The following is an 18,922-nucleotide window of genomic DNA, read 5'->3' as shown; positions in this document are numbered from 1 at the left end:
GTATTGACTGGAGTTTAGAAGAGTAAGAGGTGACTTGATTGAAACATATAAGATCCTGAGGGGTCTTGACAGGGTGGATGTGGAGAGGATGTTTCCTCTTGTGGGAGAATCTAGGACTAGAGATCACTGTTTAAAAGTAAGGGGTTGCCCATTTAAGACAGAGATGAGGAGAAAAATTTTCTCTCAGGCGGTTGTGAGTCTTTGGATCGCTCTTCCTGAAAGAGAAGTGGATGGAGATTTTTTGAATATTTTTATGGCAGAGGTGGATAGATAGGGGAGGCGATGGTGCAGTGGTATTGTCGCTGGACTAGTAATCCAGAGACCCAGGGTAATGCTCTGAGGACCTGGGTTCAACTTTGAATTCAATAAGAACCTGGAATTAAAAGTCTAATGATGACTCATGAAACAATTGTTGTAAAAACCCATCTGGTTCACTAATGTGTATCTGCTGTCCTTACTTAGTCTGGCCCACATGTGACTCCAGGTCCACAGTGATGTCATTGACTCTTAAATGCCCTCTGAACAAGGGCAGTTAGGGATGGGCAGTAAATGATGCTCTAGCCAGTGACACCCACATCCCATGAATGAATTTAAAAAAAGCATGGGGGTGATAGGTTATTGGGGGTAGGTAGGCGGAATGCTGATTTGAGATTACTATCAGATCAGCCATGATCTTATTAAATGGTGGAGCAGGCTTGAGAGGCTGAATGGCCTATGCCTGATCTTTGTTTGTATGTTCTGACCTTATGGTGGAGGGAAGGTCATTGATGAAGCAGCTGAAGGTGGTTAGACCGAGGACACTACCCTGAGGAACTCCTGCAGTGATGTCCTGGAACTGAGATGACTGACCTCCAACAACCACAACCATCTTCCTTTGTGCTAGGTATGACTCAAACCAGCAGAGAGTTTTCCCCTGATTCCCAATGACTCCAATTTTGCTCGGGCTCCTTGATTCCCACACTCAGTCAAATGCTGACTTGATGACAAGGGCAGTCACTCTCACCTTACCTCAGGAGTTAAGCTCTTTTGTCCATGTTTGAACCAAGGCTGTAATGAGGTCAGGAGCGGAGTGGCCCTGGCAGAACCCAAACTGAGCGTCAGTGAGCAGCTTATTGCTAAGCAAGTGCCGCTTGATTGCACTGTTGATGACCCCTTCCATCACTTTACTGATACTCTTTCGAGTTATCAACAGTCACAGATTGCAACTCTTTTGAGTACAATCACAGTTCTTGGTTTCCAGGAGTGGGACATGAACTCACAACACTCTGATTCAAAGGCGAGGGTGCTATGAACTGAGCCACAGCTTTACTGATAATGGACAGTAGGCTGATGGCTGGTAATTAGTTGGGTTGGATTTGTCCTGCTTTTTGTGTATAGGACATACCTGGGCATTTTTCCACATTGCCAGGTTAATGCCAATGTTGCTGCTGTACTGGAACAGCTTGGCTCAGGGCACAGCAAGTACTGGAATATTGCCTGAATATTGTCAAGGCCTGTTGTAGTGTGGCCTAGTCACCTATTTGTAATAGAGTTGATATGCAGTCAACTTTCTACTTGGAAACATTAGGTTTATTTAGAAGACAGCCGGCAGCAACTGCTCATGTGCTTTCAACCCCATCTCTATCGCTACACTGACTGAGGAGGTAACACGTTGGATTACACAGATCATGTGATCCTACAGCACGGGACTATTCTTAAAGGTACAGTCCAACATTTAACAAAACCAAAATTACTACAGGGGCCATAGCCTTTGCACCATCCTGTGTCTTCAGCCATTTCTTGATATCACGTGGGAGTGAATCAAATTGGCTGAAGACTGGCATCCGTGATGCTGAGGACCTCCGGAGGAGGCCAAGATGGGCAATCCACTTGGCACTTCTGGCTGAAGATTGTTATAAATGCTTCAGTCTTATCTTTTGCACTGATGTGCTGGGCTCCCCTGTCATTGAGGTTGGGGATATTTGTGGAACCTCCTCATCCAGTGAGTTGTTTAATAGCCCACCACCATTCATGACTGGATGTGGCAGGACTGCAGAGCTTAGATCTGATCCGTTGGTTGTGGGATCACTTAGCTCCGTTTATCGCTTGCTGCTTATGATGGTTGGCAGGCAAATAGTCCTGTGTTATAGCTTCATCAGATTGACACCTGATTTTTAGGTATACCTGGTGCTACTCCTGGCATGCCTTCCTGCATTCTTCATTGAACCGGGGTTGATCCCCTGGCTTGATGGTAATGGTAGAGTGGGGGATGTGCTGGGCCATGAGGTTACAGATTGTGTTCGAGTACAATTCTGCTGCTGCTGATGGTCTACAGTGCCTCGTGGATACCTAGTCTTGAGTTGCTAGATCTGCTCAAAATCTACCCCATTTAGCATGGTGGTAGTGCCACACAACACGATAGAGGGTATCCTTGATGTGAAGGCAGGACTTCGTCTCCACAATGACTGTGCGGTGGTCACTCCTGCCAATACTGTCATGGACAGGTGCACCTGCGGCATGCAGGTTGGTGAGGATGAGGTCAAGTATGTTTTTCCCTCTTGTTGGTTCCCTCACCACCTGCTGCAGACCCAGTCTAGCAGCTATGTCCTTTTAGGACTCAACCAGCTCGCTCAGTAGTGGTGCTACCGAGCCACTCGTGGTGATGGACATTGAAGACCCCCACCCAGAGTACATCCTGCATCCTTTCCACCCTCAGTGCTTCCTCCAAGGGGTGTTCAACATGAAGGAGCACTGATTCATCATCTAAGGACAGGAGGGGGAGGGGTGGTGGTGTGGGGGAGGGGGAGTACGTGGTAATCAGCAGGAGGTTTCCTTGCCCATGTTTGACCTGATGCCATGAGACTTCATGGAGTCCATTGTCAATGTGAAGACCTCCAAGGCAACGTCCTCCTGACTGTGCTGCCACCTCTGCTGGGTCTGTCCTGCCGGTCGATTCTGAAGGTGGTGTTTAAGATATTGTCTGTGAGATATGATTCCCTAATCAGGCATTAGAATAGAAATGATTCAGGCAGTTATTTGACTAGCCTGTGAGACAGCTCTCCCAATTTTGGCACTAGCCCCCAGATGTTAGCAAGTAGGCTTTGCAGAGTCAACAGGGCTGAGTTTGCTGTTGTTACATAGAAACATAGAAACTAGGAGCAGGAGTAGGCCATTTGGCCCTTCGAGCCTGCTCCGCCATTCATTATGATCATGGCTGATCATCCAACACAATAGCCTGCTCCCGCTTTCTCCCTTTGATCCCTTTCACCCCAAGAGTTATATCTAACTCCTTCTTGAAAGCATGCAATGTTTTGGTCTCAACTACTTTCTGTGGTAACGAATTCCACAGGCCAACCACTCTCTGGGTGAAGACATTTCTCCTGATCTCAGTCCTAAATGGTCTACCCCATATCCTCAGACTGTGACCCCTGGGTCTGGACTCCCCCACCATCGGGAACATTCTTCCTGCATTTATCCTGTCTAGTCCTGTTAGAATTTTATAGGTTTCTATGAGATCCCCCTCATTCTTCTGAACTCCAGCGAATATAATCCTAATCGACTCAATCTCTCCTCATATGTCAGTCCCACCATCCCAGGAATCTGTCTGGTAAACCTTCGCTGCACTCCCTCTATAGCAAGTACATCCTTCCTCAGATAAGGAGACCAAAACTGCACACAATATTCCAGGTGTGGTCTCACCAAGGCCCTGTACAATTGCAGCAAGACATCCCTGTTCCTGTACTCGAATCCTCTGGCTATGAAGGCCAACATACCATTTGCCTTCTTTACCGCCTGCTGCACCTGCATGCTTACCTTCAGCGACTGGTGTACAAGGACACCCAGGTCTTGTTGCACATTCCCCTCTCTCAATTTATGGCCATTCAGATAATAATCTGAATGTTTCCGGTCACTATGTCGATGACAGGTGGTTAGTCTGGTTTCACTCCTTTTAGGCTTTTTATTAGTTTGATACAACTGAGTGGCCATTTTGGAGTCAACTACATTGCTGTGGGTCTGCAGTCACGTGAAGGCCAGAACAGCAGTAATGAACCAGATGTTTTTTTACAACAATGCTTTCATGGTTATCATTAGACTTTTAATTCCAGATTTTTATTGAATGCTAATTTCACCATCTGCCATGGTAGGGTTTGAACCCAGGACGCTGGAGCATTTCCCTTGATTGCTAGTCCAGTGACAATACCACCATGCCACCACCTCCCCATGGCCATGTCATGAGGCCGTGGGGGGGGGATTTGAAATTAACAATGATAATTTTAAAATTGAGATCTCCCTTTTGTAGGTGGCTACACATAATGAAACTGACCAATTCTTGCTGAGCCCTGGGGCTAAGATGATTGACCCCCAACAACCCAACACCCTCCAGCCTCATTCACACCCTCAGAATGTCCCAAGGCACTTTAAAAGCAGTGGGGTTATTTGAGCTATGGGTTGCTCTTTGCACAATCCCAACCAAACCTGGAAACTCACCCAGCATCGTTCAAATCAGCACAATAACTGATTAAAGAGAGAATAGAAATTCCATGTCACAAAGAGACAAAAACAAAAATCCATGTTTCACATTCCCCTTGGAAGTACGGACACCAATTGTCAAATCTCCCACAATTGGAATCCAATCCCTCGCATTAACCCCCTTGCCCCAATATCCACCTACCCCAGCAATCTGGATTCTCTCACTGCGATCTGGACGCTTCCTCCCTCAGTGATCCCAGACCCTCAGCCTGCGATCCAGACCCACTCCTGCTGTGATCCGGACCATTCCCCTATAATCTGGACCCCAGCCTGCGATAGGGAGGCAGTACTTCACAGAGGCGTTATCAAACAAAAATTGACAACAAATCACTTAACATATATTCGGAGGGATGACCAAAAGCTTGGCCAAAGGGATAGGGTTTAAGGAATGTCTCAAAGGAAGAAAGAGAGGCAGAAAGGCTTAGGGATGGAATTCGAGAGTATAGGGCCTAGACAACTGAAGGCACAGCCACAGGCTTCCACAGGCCCACTTGAAAGGTGTGGGGAGGGAGAGAGACTTCAATCTGCAATCAGCAATCCATAAAGTGCTGAAAGTATATAGTTGCTGGGCAATTAAGGGACTCTTTTGTATTTTCTTGCATTTTCTTTGCAGAAATGTGTAGAGAAATACAGAGGGAGGGGTGATTGAGAGAGAGATTTTAATTTGCAACTGTGAGACAGATAAGGTCTTCTGCTTTAAGATTGTACTTTAATTTTATTAGAACATCTTTTTTGCTTTGCTGGACAAATTCATTGGTCTATATTTTTCTTTGCTCTTAGAATGCCTGGAATATTTATTTCGGTATTTTACTTTGCTAATCGTGGCTGCTAAAGCTCGCCCACATACGACTCCTCACGATAACGTCCACTGAGTTGTTAACATCATGAAGAACATCAAGAACTTTGATGTTGTATGTTTGCCTGGAAATGTGATGCCCTGAGTCACTGGATGAATGAATTGAAAATGCATTCTGTAAAACTGAATTTAATTTGACTTCCCCATGTTCTGTTCTCGCTTTCTGACATAGCAACACATCAGGAGATCAAGAGTCATTTACATAGCAGCAGTAACGAGGTGCCACACATAGATCTGACAAGAGCAAAGAGGTTACTGAAGGACACAAATACGGCCAGTAAATGGTGTCCGCATAGCTCGATTCTCATTTGAAAATAGTCTTCGAAAGCTGAAATGAAAGCATGTGATGGCTGTGAATTCACACTCTCTAAATGCCTATTTCTCTCCTCTCAAAAATAAAATGTCCACTTGAATGCAATACAGTCAGCTTGCCACCATCACGAGCGAGTTGAATTCAATAAAAATCTGGAATTAAAAGACTGATGATGGCCACAAAACCATTGCCGATTGTCGTAAAAACCCATCTGGTTCACTAATGTCCCTTTAGGGAAGGAAATCTGCCGTCCTTACCTGGTCTGGCCTACATGTGACTCCAGGCCCACAGCAATGCGGTTGATTCTTAACTGCCCTCTGTCCAACGGATGTTCGGGATGGGCAATAAATGCCTAGCCAGTGACGCCCACATTCAATGTATTTTTTAAAAAGTTGAATGCTGTCAAAGGTATCCATTAAAATGCACAACTTGACATAAATTGTTTGTCAACTTCATGCCTCTGATCTACTCTTTTTTAACCTCACTCACTTGTCTGTCATTGGATGTCCATTTTGTGCTGCGACTAAAGGCTTAAGTAAATCCTTGTTCAATCCTTTTCTTCTCTCTACCCACCAGCATGTTCACCCGTCACCTCTGCACCAGGGGCTAAAGTGCGAAGGATGCAACAAAAGGTGTCACAAAGACATCTCCAATAAAATACAAGAACTTGACAAAAAACGTTTCCTGGAGATGAATTAGGTGCATGTAAATTTTGTGAAGAAATTGTTTAATTATATCATTTACATAACATTTTATGTAGTAGCATTTTACCAATATGACTATGAAACTTACAGCTTTCAGTGTCTTCCATTTTCTCCATTAGCTTTTCACAATTGCAGACACCTTCATTCTGAGGCACAAGGCCTATATAGGAGTGGGTTTGCTAATTACCTTTCATAAGTTGGGCTCTACCAGGAGAAGCAAAAAACAACAGGTGACAACTGTCTTTTCAACCAGGTAAGTCAACCGGTGATGACGGTAACAGCTGCCCAGTCAGTAACCAGTGTCAGCTGTTCCCAACCAGGAGAAGCCAATTGCCCGTCAACCGGGATCAACTGTTTCCAACTGACCCCGTGCCCCAGTTGGCAGGTGTTTCAGCCATTTTGGCTAAACTGTTTTTCCCCTCTGGGCTCCAGCCTGTCAATCAGGCAGTCAGTGGGCGGGAACCCTGGTCAAAGGGGCCCACAGTTAAATTCCGAAGGTCAGTTCAGAAACCCACCCTTTTCCGACCTCACCACAGTCAGCCCCACCACAACAACACCCCCCCAACCCACCCTCCATCACCCACCGGCCAACACCCGCACAGGATTCACCTCCAGGCCAAAACCCAGGCCAAAGTTTCATCAAGCTGTTGTTATTAATTTTCTGGGCTCTGCCCAACCTGGTGAGTGTAGCTGTTGAGATGGTGAATCAAACAGATCTGCATCATGACTCCCCTCAGAGAACCAATGCAATGTGTACTGTGTGGATAAGAAATGTCCTGGGCCTACATGGTCAACCTAAGATACTAATAAATCACAAAAAAATCCAATAGATAATTCAAGGGAAACTTCTTTATTCAGAGTAGCCAGAATGTGGGACTCGCTACCTCAAGGAGCAGGCGAGGTGAATAGTTTAGATAAATCTAAGGGGAAAGCTGGAAAGTATTTGACTGAGAAGGAATGGAAGGAAGTGTTGACATTGAGATGAATTAGGATCGAAGGAGGCTTATGTGAGCATAAATGCCAGCATAGACCAGTTGGGCCGAATGGCCTGTTTAGAATCAGAGACTCATAGACTTAGATTTTACAGGAGATGGGTTACCCTCCCCCCTACTGACAAGTCCGTCAGCACGGCTCCGACCAGAAACCCGGCTGACCTGGCATCAATAATACACAGCTTTAACTGGATCAGAATGGGACTTCCACCCCAACCTGGGAGGAAGTCCCGCTCAAGAGAGCTCCCAGCCCATCAGATTGGTTGGCAGCTCTGTAGTCCCAGCAGAACCAGAATCGAGTAGTGGCCACTGCTGGGACTACATGCAGTCCGCAACAATGAAGAAGCGATGGATTCTGGACTTCAGGTAAGTCAGGGATTTTGGATGGGACTGTCTGGCAGACCCAAGGCCGGGAGTAGCAGGTAGGGATAAAGGCTATGATCTTGGGAGAGGATGTCCCCAAGGAGAACAAGGGCCCCACCCCTCCCCAACAGTAGACCATGCAGTGAAAGCTGCCAGGCTACCTGCACTGTCTCCGCATTCCCCAGCCACACTCAGAATTGCGGTGGAGGTGGAATGAAACCCATAAGTGGCCATTAATTGGCCACTTAAGGGCCTCAATAGGCCCAAGGGTGGGTGTGCTGCCTAACGCCTTGCCCACTGACCATAGTATGGGGGACAGGTCAAGGGTGAGCGAGAAGGCGGCGGCCAGGCTGTCCATTTTTCTTTTACGACCCCAATCCCCCATCCACAACTGCCTTCAAATAGGCTGACAGGGGGACATTAAATACACCCCATAATGTAATTTACGGCACAGGAGAAGGCCATTTAGCTCATTGAGTCGTCTATCAAGCAATCCAGTCTGTCCCATTCTATCCTCATAGCCCTGCATGCTTATTTCCCTCGTGCCTGTCCAATTTTCTTTTGAAACCATTTATCGTCACTGCTTCCACCACCCTCGTAGGCAGTGAGTTCCAGGTCATTACCATTAGCTGCATAAAAAAGTCTTCCTCACATCCCCCGCTGTATCTCTTGCCCAAAACTTTAAATTTGTGCTCCCAGTCCTTATACGTAAGCTAATGGGAGCAGCTTTTCCTTGACTACCTTATTTAAGATTGTTGTAATCTTGTACACCTCCATGAAATTTTCCCTCATTCTGCTTTGTTCCAAGCAGAACAACCCCAGCTTCTCCAACCTAACATTGTAGCTAAAATTCCTCATCCCTGGAACCATTCTGATAAATCTCCTCTGCACCCTCTCCTAAAATGAGTTGACCAGAACTGGTGCTGTGCTCTAGTTATATCTCAGCCAAAGCTTTGAAAGGTTCGGTATAGCTTCCCTGCCTCAGTACTCAGTGCCTCTATTTAAGTCTAAGATCCTTTATAGTTTGCTAAACACTCTCTCAATATGTCCTTCCACCTTCAAAGATCGATGCACATGTATGATCCATGCGCATGTAGCCACAGGCCCACCTGCTCTTGCGCACTCTTTAGAACTGTGCCATTGAGCCCCTACTTTACTGTAATGTTCAATGTACTTTGACATTTGAGTTTATCTTAACTCAGAGAGACAGAATCATAGAATCACAGAATTGTTACAGCGCAGAGGAAGGCCATTCAGCCAGTCATGTCTGCACTGGCCCTCCATATGAGCAACTCACCTCGTGCGAAACGCCTGCTTTCTCTCCAAAACCCTGCACTGCAGATAACAATCTAATTCTCTTTGAAAGCCACAACTGACCCTGCCTCCACCATACTCTCAAGCAGTGCATTCCAGATTCTAACCACTCACTGCGTGATAAAGTTTCTCTTGCCGCCAATGCCTCTTATGCCAATTACCTTAAATCTGTGCCTTCATTAGAACCATAGAACCATAGAACACTACAGCACAGAAAACAGGCCATTCGGCCCTTCTAGTCTGTGCCGAAATATTATTCCGCTAATCCCATTGACCTGCACCCAGTCCATAACCCTCCAGACCTCTCCCATCCACGTATCTATTCAATTTATTCTTAAAACTTAAGAGTGAGCCTGCATTTACCACCTGTGAGCCCGCATTTACCACGCATTTACCATTCTTGATCTTTCCACTATGAGAACAGTTATTCCATACCTACTCTGTCCAGACCAATCATGATTTTAAATACCTCATAATAATAACAATAATAATACTCTTAATAGTGCCAGTAAGTAAACCATTTTTTTCCATCCTAAGTCTCTTTTTAAATGGACAGACATAACTGTGATTTCTCCCAGATGAATAGGTAACTTCAATGAGTAATGTATCTTAAAGACAATTAACAATTAGGCTTCATCAGTCAGTTACAAACCACAACAGATATTGCTTTTAAAACACAAGTATGAATGCTAAGAGCAAAGGTCTGAGATAGCCACTTACAAGCAGATAATATCTCTACATGGTCTCAATGGCCCAAGTAACTGGCAAAGTCAAATTCTGTTCTTAATTGCATGGAATTCCAGGATTTTTACTGCAATTGCATCAATTTCCAGTTTGAGCCATTGTTTTACAGTGAATGAATAAATCAAAATGTCATTATTGTCACATGGGGTTTCAAAACTGTTAACAATACCCTGGGAATCAAATGATGTCCATTTTTCTGGCAGAAAACTCTAATTCACTGATGTTGAGCAGAATTAACGAAGGCAAAATTAGCCAAGCTTTCCATTCCTGATTGAAATCCTTCCAATAAAGCGATTCCGGATGGTGAAACTATCTGCTAAAGGGTTGCTGATGGTAAGGCTCTCCTAATAATACTTCCGGTATTGAAGCTCTCTCTATATATTGTCCCTAACGGCGAAACTGTCTCACCATAAAATGATGCAGAATTTGAAACTTTCCACAAATTATCCTTGATAATGAAATTCTCTACTGAAGGGCCACAGTGCATCTATAAAATAGTTCCCAATGGTGAGATTCTCAACACAAAATGGTTCTGGATGATGAAATTCTCTTCATAAAACCATTTGATGACAGGATTTGCCTTATAAAATGTAAAAAGATACTCTCGATAAATAGGTTCCCCGTACTGAATTTTAATTTTTTTTTATTCATTCATGCGATGTGGGCATTACTAGCTAGGCCAGCATTTGTTGCCCATCCCTAATCGCCCTTATTTAGAGGGCATTTAAGAGTCAACCACACTGCTGTGCGTCTGGAGTTACATATAGGCCACACCAGGTAAGGATGGCAGATTTCCTTCCCCAAAGGGCATTAGTGAACCAGATGGATTTTTGCAACAATGGAATATGGGCATTGCTGACAAGGCCAGTATTTATTGCCCATTTAAATTGCCCTTGAAAAAGGGATGGTGGGCCTTCTTGAAGCATGGTGGTCTGCCTGGGGAGGGCAATTCTGCAGTGCTGTTAGGAGGGAGTTTGATGATTTTGACTCAGTGATGCAAAAGGAACAGTGATATATTTGGTGTGTGAATTTGCTGCCATTTTCCTTTTAGATGGTAAAGGTCATGGGTTTGGAAGGTGTTGTTGAAGGAGCCTTGGTGAGATGCTGCAGTCCATCTTGTAGATGGTGGATTGCAAATCTTTGCCCTAAAAGTTGCCCTACTTTGCCTTGGATGGTGTCGAGCTTCTTGAGCGTTGTTGGAGCTGCACTCATCCAGGCAAGTGAAAAGTATTCCATCACACTCCTTGTGCCTTGTAGATGGTGGACAAGCTTTGGGGAGTCAGAAGGTGAGTTACTCTCTGCAGAATTCCCAGCCCCTGGCCTGCTCCTGTAGCCACAGTATTTATGTGGATAATCCAGTTCAGTTTTGGATCAATGGTAACCCACAGGATGTTGATGGCGGAGGATTCAGTTAATGGTAATGTCATTGAAAGTCATGGGGAGGTGGTTGGAGGTGGTCATTGTCTGTCACTAGTGGGGGTGGGGGTGGGGGTGGGGGGTGGGGGGCATTGGTGTTACTTGCCACTTATCAGGTCAACTATTTGCCAGATTGTTCCTGATGGTGAGACTGGCTCTTTAAAGGATGGTCTGTAAACTATTCAAATTCAACTGAGGCTGTTGCAAAGGCAAAGCAGAATTAATAAACCTTGGCCATAATTTTTACAGACCAGGAGATAGCTGTAGCACTTTGGTGGTTTTACCACGTTATTAGTGCACTGAAACTGATTGAGTTTCTGTTCTTTGTTGGTTTCAGTGATCAAACAGAAATGATTTGGAAATTACACTAGTCTGTGTATTCATGCTTGGTCGCCATCCTGAAGTATTAAAGAACATTGTTACTCTCAAATAGTTCCTAATATCACCAGTTTTAACTTTTTCTCTTATAGAAAAACAGCATAAGTGTGGCATTGAAAGCTTGAAGGGAAAGGTTAGAAGAAATTGCTTCAGATTAATAAAATACAGAATACATTACTGTAACTATTGAAGCCAAGTAAATTGCTGCATTTAAGATTGAATTAGATAAACATTTGAAAAGGGGAATCGTTAAAGGATTCAGGGAAAGGGCAACAGTTAGATGGCTCCAACACAACACGAGCGCAGATAAAGACGTGATGGAGTGAATGACTCAAAGAAAGGAAGGATTGGGAACTTAACATTTCTGCCTACAACGTATTCAGGAAAGAAAGAAACGGGATAAAGGAAGGTGTGTGTGGTGGTATCAAAGATAATGTTACAGCATTGGAAAATGATGATGTACTTGCCTGTTCAAATACTGAATCTATTTTAGTGCAATTAAGGAACAATAGAGCTATTACTGCTGGCTGTATACCACAAGGCCCCAAATGATAGGAAGGGGATTGAGGAACAAGTTTATGCAGCCAAATTTCAGTAAGGTTTTTTTAACTCATTCATGGGATGTGGGCATCTCTAGCTAGGCCAGCATTTATTGCCCATCCCTAATTGCCTTTGCTCAGGGGGCATTTAAGGGTCAACCACCATTGCTGCGGGTCTGGAGTCACATGTAGGCCAGACCAGGTAAGGACGGCAGATTCCTTCTCTAAAGGACATTAGTGAAGCAGATGGGTTTTTACGACAACTGACAATCATCAGACTTATAATTCCAGATTTTTTATTGAATTCAAATTTCATCTGCCATGGAGGTATTCGAATCAGGTTCCCCAGAGCATTAATCTGGGTCTCTGCAGTACTAGTCCCGTGAAAATACCACTTTGCAAGAACTATGGATAGCAATGTAGACTGGGATAATAACAATGAGGGAAAGAGGGGGAGGAATTACTGAAAAACGTTCTTGTTCAGTACGTTTCTAACCCCATAAGGAATATGGAAACAGTGCTGGATCTGGTTCTGGGGGGATAAAGTGAAGACACATGGAGGACGTTTCAGCGAGGGAAGATTTTGGAAACAGAGATCATTATATCTCTGAGGCTTAGAGTGGTTACGGAAAAGGACAAGGATAAATCAATTTGGAAAATATTCAAGTGGAATAGCGGCTAAAAGGTGATCTGGCCCAGGTGGATTGGAATCAAAGAGTGGCAGGTAAAACAATAAGTAAGCAATGCAAGGCCCTCAACAAAGGGGGTAGTTTGAGTAAATCTAGGAGTGGTGCCTGCCGACTGCACCGCTGTTCAGAAAAGTGGAGAGTGATAAATCTGACATCTACTGGCCTCAGTCGGTCAAATGTCAGTGATGGGGAAGCTTTTGGAGATGATAATCTGAGACAATGTTTAATGGTTTAATAATTAAGGCAGTAGGGATTTTTAAAAGCAAATCATGTTTGACAAGCCTGATCGAGTTCCTTGATGAGGTAATGGAGAGGATTGAGAAAGCTCATATGGTTGATATCCTGTATATGAACTTCCAAAAGACGTTTGATAAAGTCACACAGAGTGCACTTGTTAGCGAAATCCAAGCCCTTGGTATTAAAGAGGCTGGGGCGATGTGGACGCAGAATGGTTAAGAGACAGAAAGCAGAGGGTGTGAAAGGATGTTTTTCAGACAGGGTGCTGGGCAGCAGGGGATGTTTACAGTGTTTTTTTTCCCCCCAGGGTCGGTATTGGGACCACTCCTCTGTTTGATATATAATAATGACCAGGACTTCAGGTAAACAAGGCATAACCTCCGCACCAAGGTCCATGGTCCTGGAGCAAGCCCCATCACTGGGAACCTTCAGGAGTTGGGGGGTGGGAGGTGACTGAATTCAGGAAGCCCTTTGATGCAAAGACAGAGGAAGGAGAGGTTGGAAAACCGGGCCTCCTTCCGCTTAATCTATTGCTTATGCTAGGCTTGGGCAGGAAGTAGAAACAGGCCCAATTCTGCCCCACTTCACCCACCTCGAAAACTTCGTGACAGTACACTGGTGAGGGCCAGAGGCCTGACACAGTAGGCCCTTGCCCATTTTTTCCTTTATGCTGCACCTGGGAAATGGGTTTTCAGCAGCAAGACTGAGACCATTGTACTGAAGTTGTACCACATCTGATTGGGCATCACCCTCAATAACTGCATTTAGATCACAAAAGCATAGGGCGAAGGGAACCAATGTGGGTAGATGGAGTTACAGATCAGCCATGATCTTAGTGAATAGCAGAACAGGCTCAAGTGACTGAAATGACATTTGTGACTCACAAGTGCCAGGCAATGACCATCTATAACAAGAGAGAATCCAACCATCACCCCTTGATGTTCAATGGCATTACCATCACTGAATCCCCCACTATCAACATCCTGGGGGTTACCATTGACCAGAAACTGAACTGGACTAGCCATATAAATACGGTGGCTACAAGAGCAGATCAGAGGCTGGTTATGCTGCGGCGAGTAACTTGCCTTCTGACTCCCCAAAGCCTATCCACCATCTACAAGGCACACGTCAGGAGTGTGATGGAATACTCCCCACTTGCCTGAATGAGTGCAGCTCCAACAACACTCAAGAAGCTCAACACTAGGACAAAGCAGCCCACTGGATTGGCACCCCATCCACCATGTTCAGCACTCACTCCCTCCATACCGATGGGCTGTGGCAGCAGCGTGTACCATCTACAACTTGCACTGCAGCAACACACCAAGGCTCCGTCGACAGCACCTTTCAAACCTGTGACCTCTACCACGTAGAAGGATGAGGGCAGCAGATGCATAGGAACACATCACCTTCAAGTTCTCCTCCAAGGTAAATGCCATCCTGACTTGGAACTATATCACCGTTCCTTCACTGTCACTGGATCAAAATCCTGGAACTCCCTCCCTAACAGCACTGTGGGTGTACCTACACCACATGGACTGTGGCATTTCAAGAATGCGGCTCACCAACACCTTCAAAAATGTAATTAGGGATGGGCAATAAATGCTGGTCCAGCCAATGATACCCACACCCTGTGAATGAAGTTTAAGATGTGGCCTACCCCTGTTCCTGTGCTCCAAGCACATAGTGGAAACACTGCAAGGAAAGGCCTTTTATCACAGGACTCAGGTATGTGGAAAGGTTAGAAAAATTCAGTCGCTTTGCACTTATAAAGAGGTGAACAAGGTTGGACAACATAAAGGTGGAAAAGATACTGAGTATAAAATGAAAATATGAATCCTGAGCTCTTCATTAGAAAATCCTTTGTCAATCTAATGGAGGTCAATATTTGCAATGGTTTTCGAGGAGTGATGGGGTAAAGAGAAACTCCAGGGTTATTCACTACACTGCGAGATATATCAATGGTGGTTTCCATTACGACATGAACTGAAAGGGCAGGATGGTCTCCCTCATAAGTATTTCTCTGAGCAAGTGGAAAGGCAGTGACAAGGGGTTGTTAAGATTGGGTTTTAAAAGGAAATGATTGTAGGTTGAAGGACAGATTGACTGAAGGAAGGAGACTAACGCCATTGAGACCCTGGAAAACTATGTGAGAGAGGTAAAGGGTTGATGTAGCAACAACTTGTAGTTATATAGCACCTTCGATACAGTAAAACATCCCTATGGTACTTGTACAACGAGGAAAGAGTTGATGTGGACGATTCTGTGATCCCATTCTGTGAAAGGGAGACCACAGGAAGCCTGGGTCAGGAAATCAGGGCTGCAGGATTAAAGCCCAAGCTCACAAACAGATCATATCACACTGCTGTTTCTGGGAGCTCCCTATGCACAAATTGGCTGCCACTTTTCCTGCAGTAAAACAATGACTGCATTGCTTATACCACTTCAACGACTGCTGTAGAGCACTTTGGAACGTACTGAGGTTGTGAGAAGTGCTATTCACTGCCGATGCTCCAGATCTCTGTCTTATTCAGGGTCTTGGCTCCTCAACGCAATCACTCGCCAGCCTTAGCCACCAGATTCCCATCACCCACCTAGCCAACTATTTCCACAAATCACGACTTAATCCTTTAATTCATGTATTTTACCTCATACACTTGACACTGTTGCCGGCCTCACACCCATAACACACAGCTCACCCACGCTGGCAACTATTCTACTAGGGCAGCCACAGGAACCATATATACCGCAGGGCACTCACCGGCACACACATGCAGGTGAAGGTGGCGCATAACAGAGGCAGTAGGAAAGGACTGGAGGAGGACAAATCCACCTGAATGTTTTATGGTCATCATTGGAAGGGGCCTCACTGAGGTCATGGCCACCAGCAGGGCTGGAGAGATTGATAATGTGTGTGTGTATTGGCGTAACTAATCCAATTCCCCCTCTCAGGGTACTTCTCCGTCATCCCACGTTTTCTCCCGACTTCCAATATACAGGTTGTACAAACATGTACTTCTTAATTTCTCCCCTCACAAGAACCTAACCCCTGTCCCTTTTTCACTTCAGATAAACTGGAACTGTCAGTAGGGGAAGGGGAAGTATGCAAGGGGGATGAAGAGACGCCATCACTTGATCTTTATACTGGCAGCTACCAGCTCAGAGACTGATACTGCATGTATTTTAGTGGCTAGGGTAGAGGGAGGGATGTACACATGGTGGGACACCAGGCTTAATGCAAGAGGGAAAGGCTAGCGCAGATGCCAGTTCACTGGAGGGGGAGGTCGCACACTAGCTCTGCCGCAGAGGAGTCACAGGAAGAATTTGATGGGCCAGTCTGCAGAAGGAGACTGGTGGCTGTATGTCCTTGGTGTGCCAGAAAGCCTGCGGGCAATGTCAAGGAACATGGAGGACTCTAGCACCATGTTATGGTAGCTTTCTCACTTTTTCCTGCTGTAATTTTGAATCAATTCATATTAACTAATTCTACAAAGATGCAGACATGCCAAATACACTTTTGAAACAGCAGAGATGGGGGCATAGTGGTAACGTCAATGGGTTAATAATCCAAAGGCCCAAGCTAATGCTCTGGGACATAGGTTTAAATCCCACCACAGCAAATGGTGTATTTTAAACTTGATTAATAAAATCTAGAATTAAAAACTAGTCTCAGTCATCGATTGTCATTAAAAACCCATTTGGTTCACTAATGTCCTTTAGGGAAGGAAATCTGCCGTCCTTACCGACACGTGACTCCAGACCCACAGAAATGTAGTTGACTCTTAATTGCCCTCTGAAATGATTTAGCAAGTCACTAGGTTCAAGGGCAATTAGGGATGGGCAACAAATGCTGGCTTTGCCACATCCCACGAAAAACTGAAAAAAACACAACGCAGGGTCTTACGAATAAAATTAAAGACAATTTTTTTTGAGGGAAGTGAAAATGATGGAACACACAAGGAGACCTTTCGGCCCATCCTGCCTGTGCCAGTGCTTTGAAAGAGCTTTCCAACTAATCTCGCTCCTCACTCTCTCCCCATAGACCTACAAATATTTTCTTTTTCAATTTGCTTTTGAAGTATATTACTGAATAGCTTCCTCCACCCTTTCAGGAAGTGCATTCCAGATTGTAACAACTCACTGTAGAAAAAAAAAAAGTCTCGCTGGTTATTTTGTCGATTATCTTAAATCTGCATCCTTTGGTTACTGACTCTCTTGCCACAGGAAACAGTGTCTGCCTTTCTACCAAACTCCTCATAACTTTGAACAGCTCTATTGAAGCTCTTTTTAACCTTCCCTGCTCTAAGGACAGAGGTTCCCCAGTTTTTCCACATTAAGTCCCTCATCCCTGGCACTATTCTAAAAAATTTCTTGTGCTCCCTCTCCAAGTCCTTGACATCCTTCCTAAAACCTTAAATCTAGGCCCTCTGGGTACTGAGCCTACCGCCAGTGGAAACACTTTCTGTAGCAGGTCCTGAAAATCAGTTTGCAAATCCTCAAGCAGCCGCTTGGAAATTGAGGGCACCAGAACGCGGGGACTAAAGCTGGACCTGTGCGAGCCTGTCATGGAAACAAGGGGGGGAAAGAAATGTTTAAGCAATTTTCCTTTGTGAGTATGTGTAACTTCTCAAATGAGGCAGCAGGTGCTGAGCCAAGTGGAGCCATCAAAGAAGCAGGAAGGCTTTGAACCAGAAAATTATATTTCAAGATCGTAAAATGCTCCTGTTGGCGTTTCAAATCGTAATATCCCTCTGATGGATGAGTGATGTCAAACAGTTAGGCGACTATGGAGGACATCCTTTACATCGCAATTTGAACCCTCGCTAATTAGTGAACACCACTGTGCATCTCCCTTTTTCATTCAATCATCTAAAAGCCTAACTAGACTCAACTGCAGACAGGGGTGAGGGAGCACGCTGCTGAATTTATTTCTGTGCCAGCCTTTTATTGCCCTTTTCAATCTGACAGATATTGGAACGAGACAGCAGAGGCCTCAACCTTAGTCAGAGGTTGACGGCCATTTCCACAGATTGTCCTCAAGAATCAACTGAGGGGCGTTACTGCTGCACTTTTCAAGAAGGCCAGGTCACATGCTGGGTGGCCCAGGCATGATCTAAGAGCACCCATTGTGCATGGTGAATGCATGCTATTGGAAGAGCTTTTCACTTTTTCTTCAGCCACGACAAGCCACAAAGGCTGAGTCAATCAACTTCCTACTTCACTTGTGTTGAACCGAGGTAAATGTCAGTGTACTGAGCAGTTCGGGCTGATCTCAAACTCCAACAATGGGGCTGCCTGAACAAGAGTTCAGATGATTTATATATAGAATAATGGATACCTGGGAGTGATTACAGACTGGAATCTAATCGAAGGGTTCAGATGGTTTATATATTGAATAGTGGATAAATGGGAGTGATTACAGACTGGAATCTAATCAAGGGATTTAGCTAATGTCAGAAAATGAGACACTAAACTCAAACAGTTTACAATTGTCAACTGAATCACACGGTTATCTAACCATTTGAATTGCACCATTGGAACTGTGGTTTTTAAAGTATGTGATGCTTTCATTTAAAGAGGAAGAGTGGGAGGAGATTGTTTAGTTTAATTTGGGGTAAATGGTCATGAAAATAGTGAGGAACAATGTGCTGTGCGTGATTGAAATAAGTTGACGTTGAGTACCCTGGTTGTTGGCAGATAGCTGCTTTCAGAATGCATGTGAAGTGGGCTTGAATTTGAAGTGCAGAACATAACCAGTAAATCTGAAACTCTTATAGGTTTCAAAGCCTATGAAAGGCCGTGGCATACTCCAGGGAATTTTCACCAGAGGCCCAAAAACACTGCTTGAAACTCTTAGTTGGGTTTCATCAA

Source organism: Cetorhinus maximus, chromosome 5 (assembly GCF_964194155.1).
Source record: "Cetorhinus maximus chromosome 5, sCetMax3.hap1.1, whole genome shotgun sequence".
In the NCBI taxonomy this organism is placed as follows: domain Eukaryota; kingdom Metazoa; phylum Chordata; class Chondrichthyes; order Lamniformes; family Cetorhinidae; genus Cetorhinus; species Cetorhinus maximus.
The sequence above is the reverse complement of the archived record's forward strand: the minus strand, read 5'-3'. Positions refer to the sequence as shown.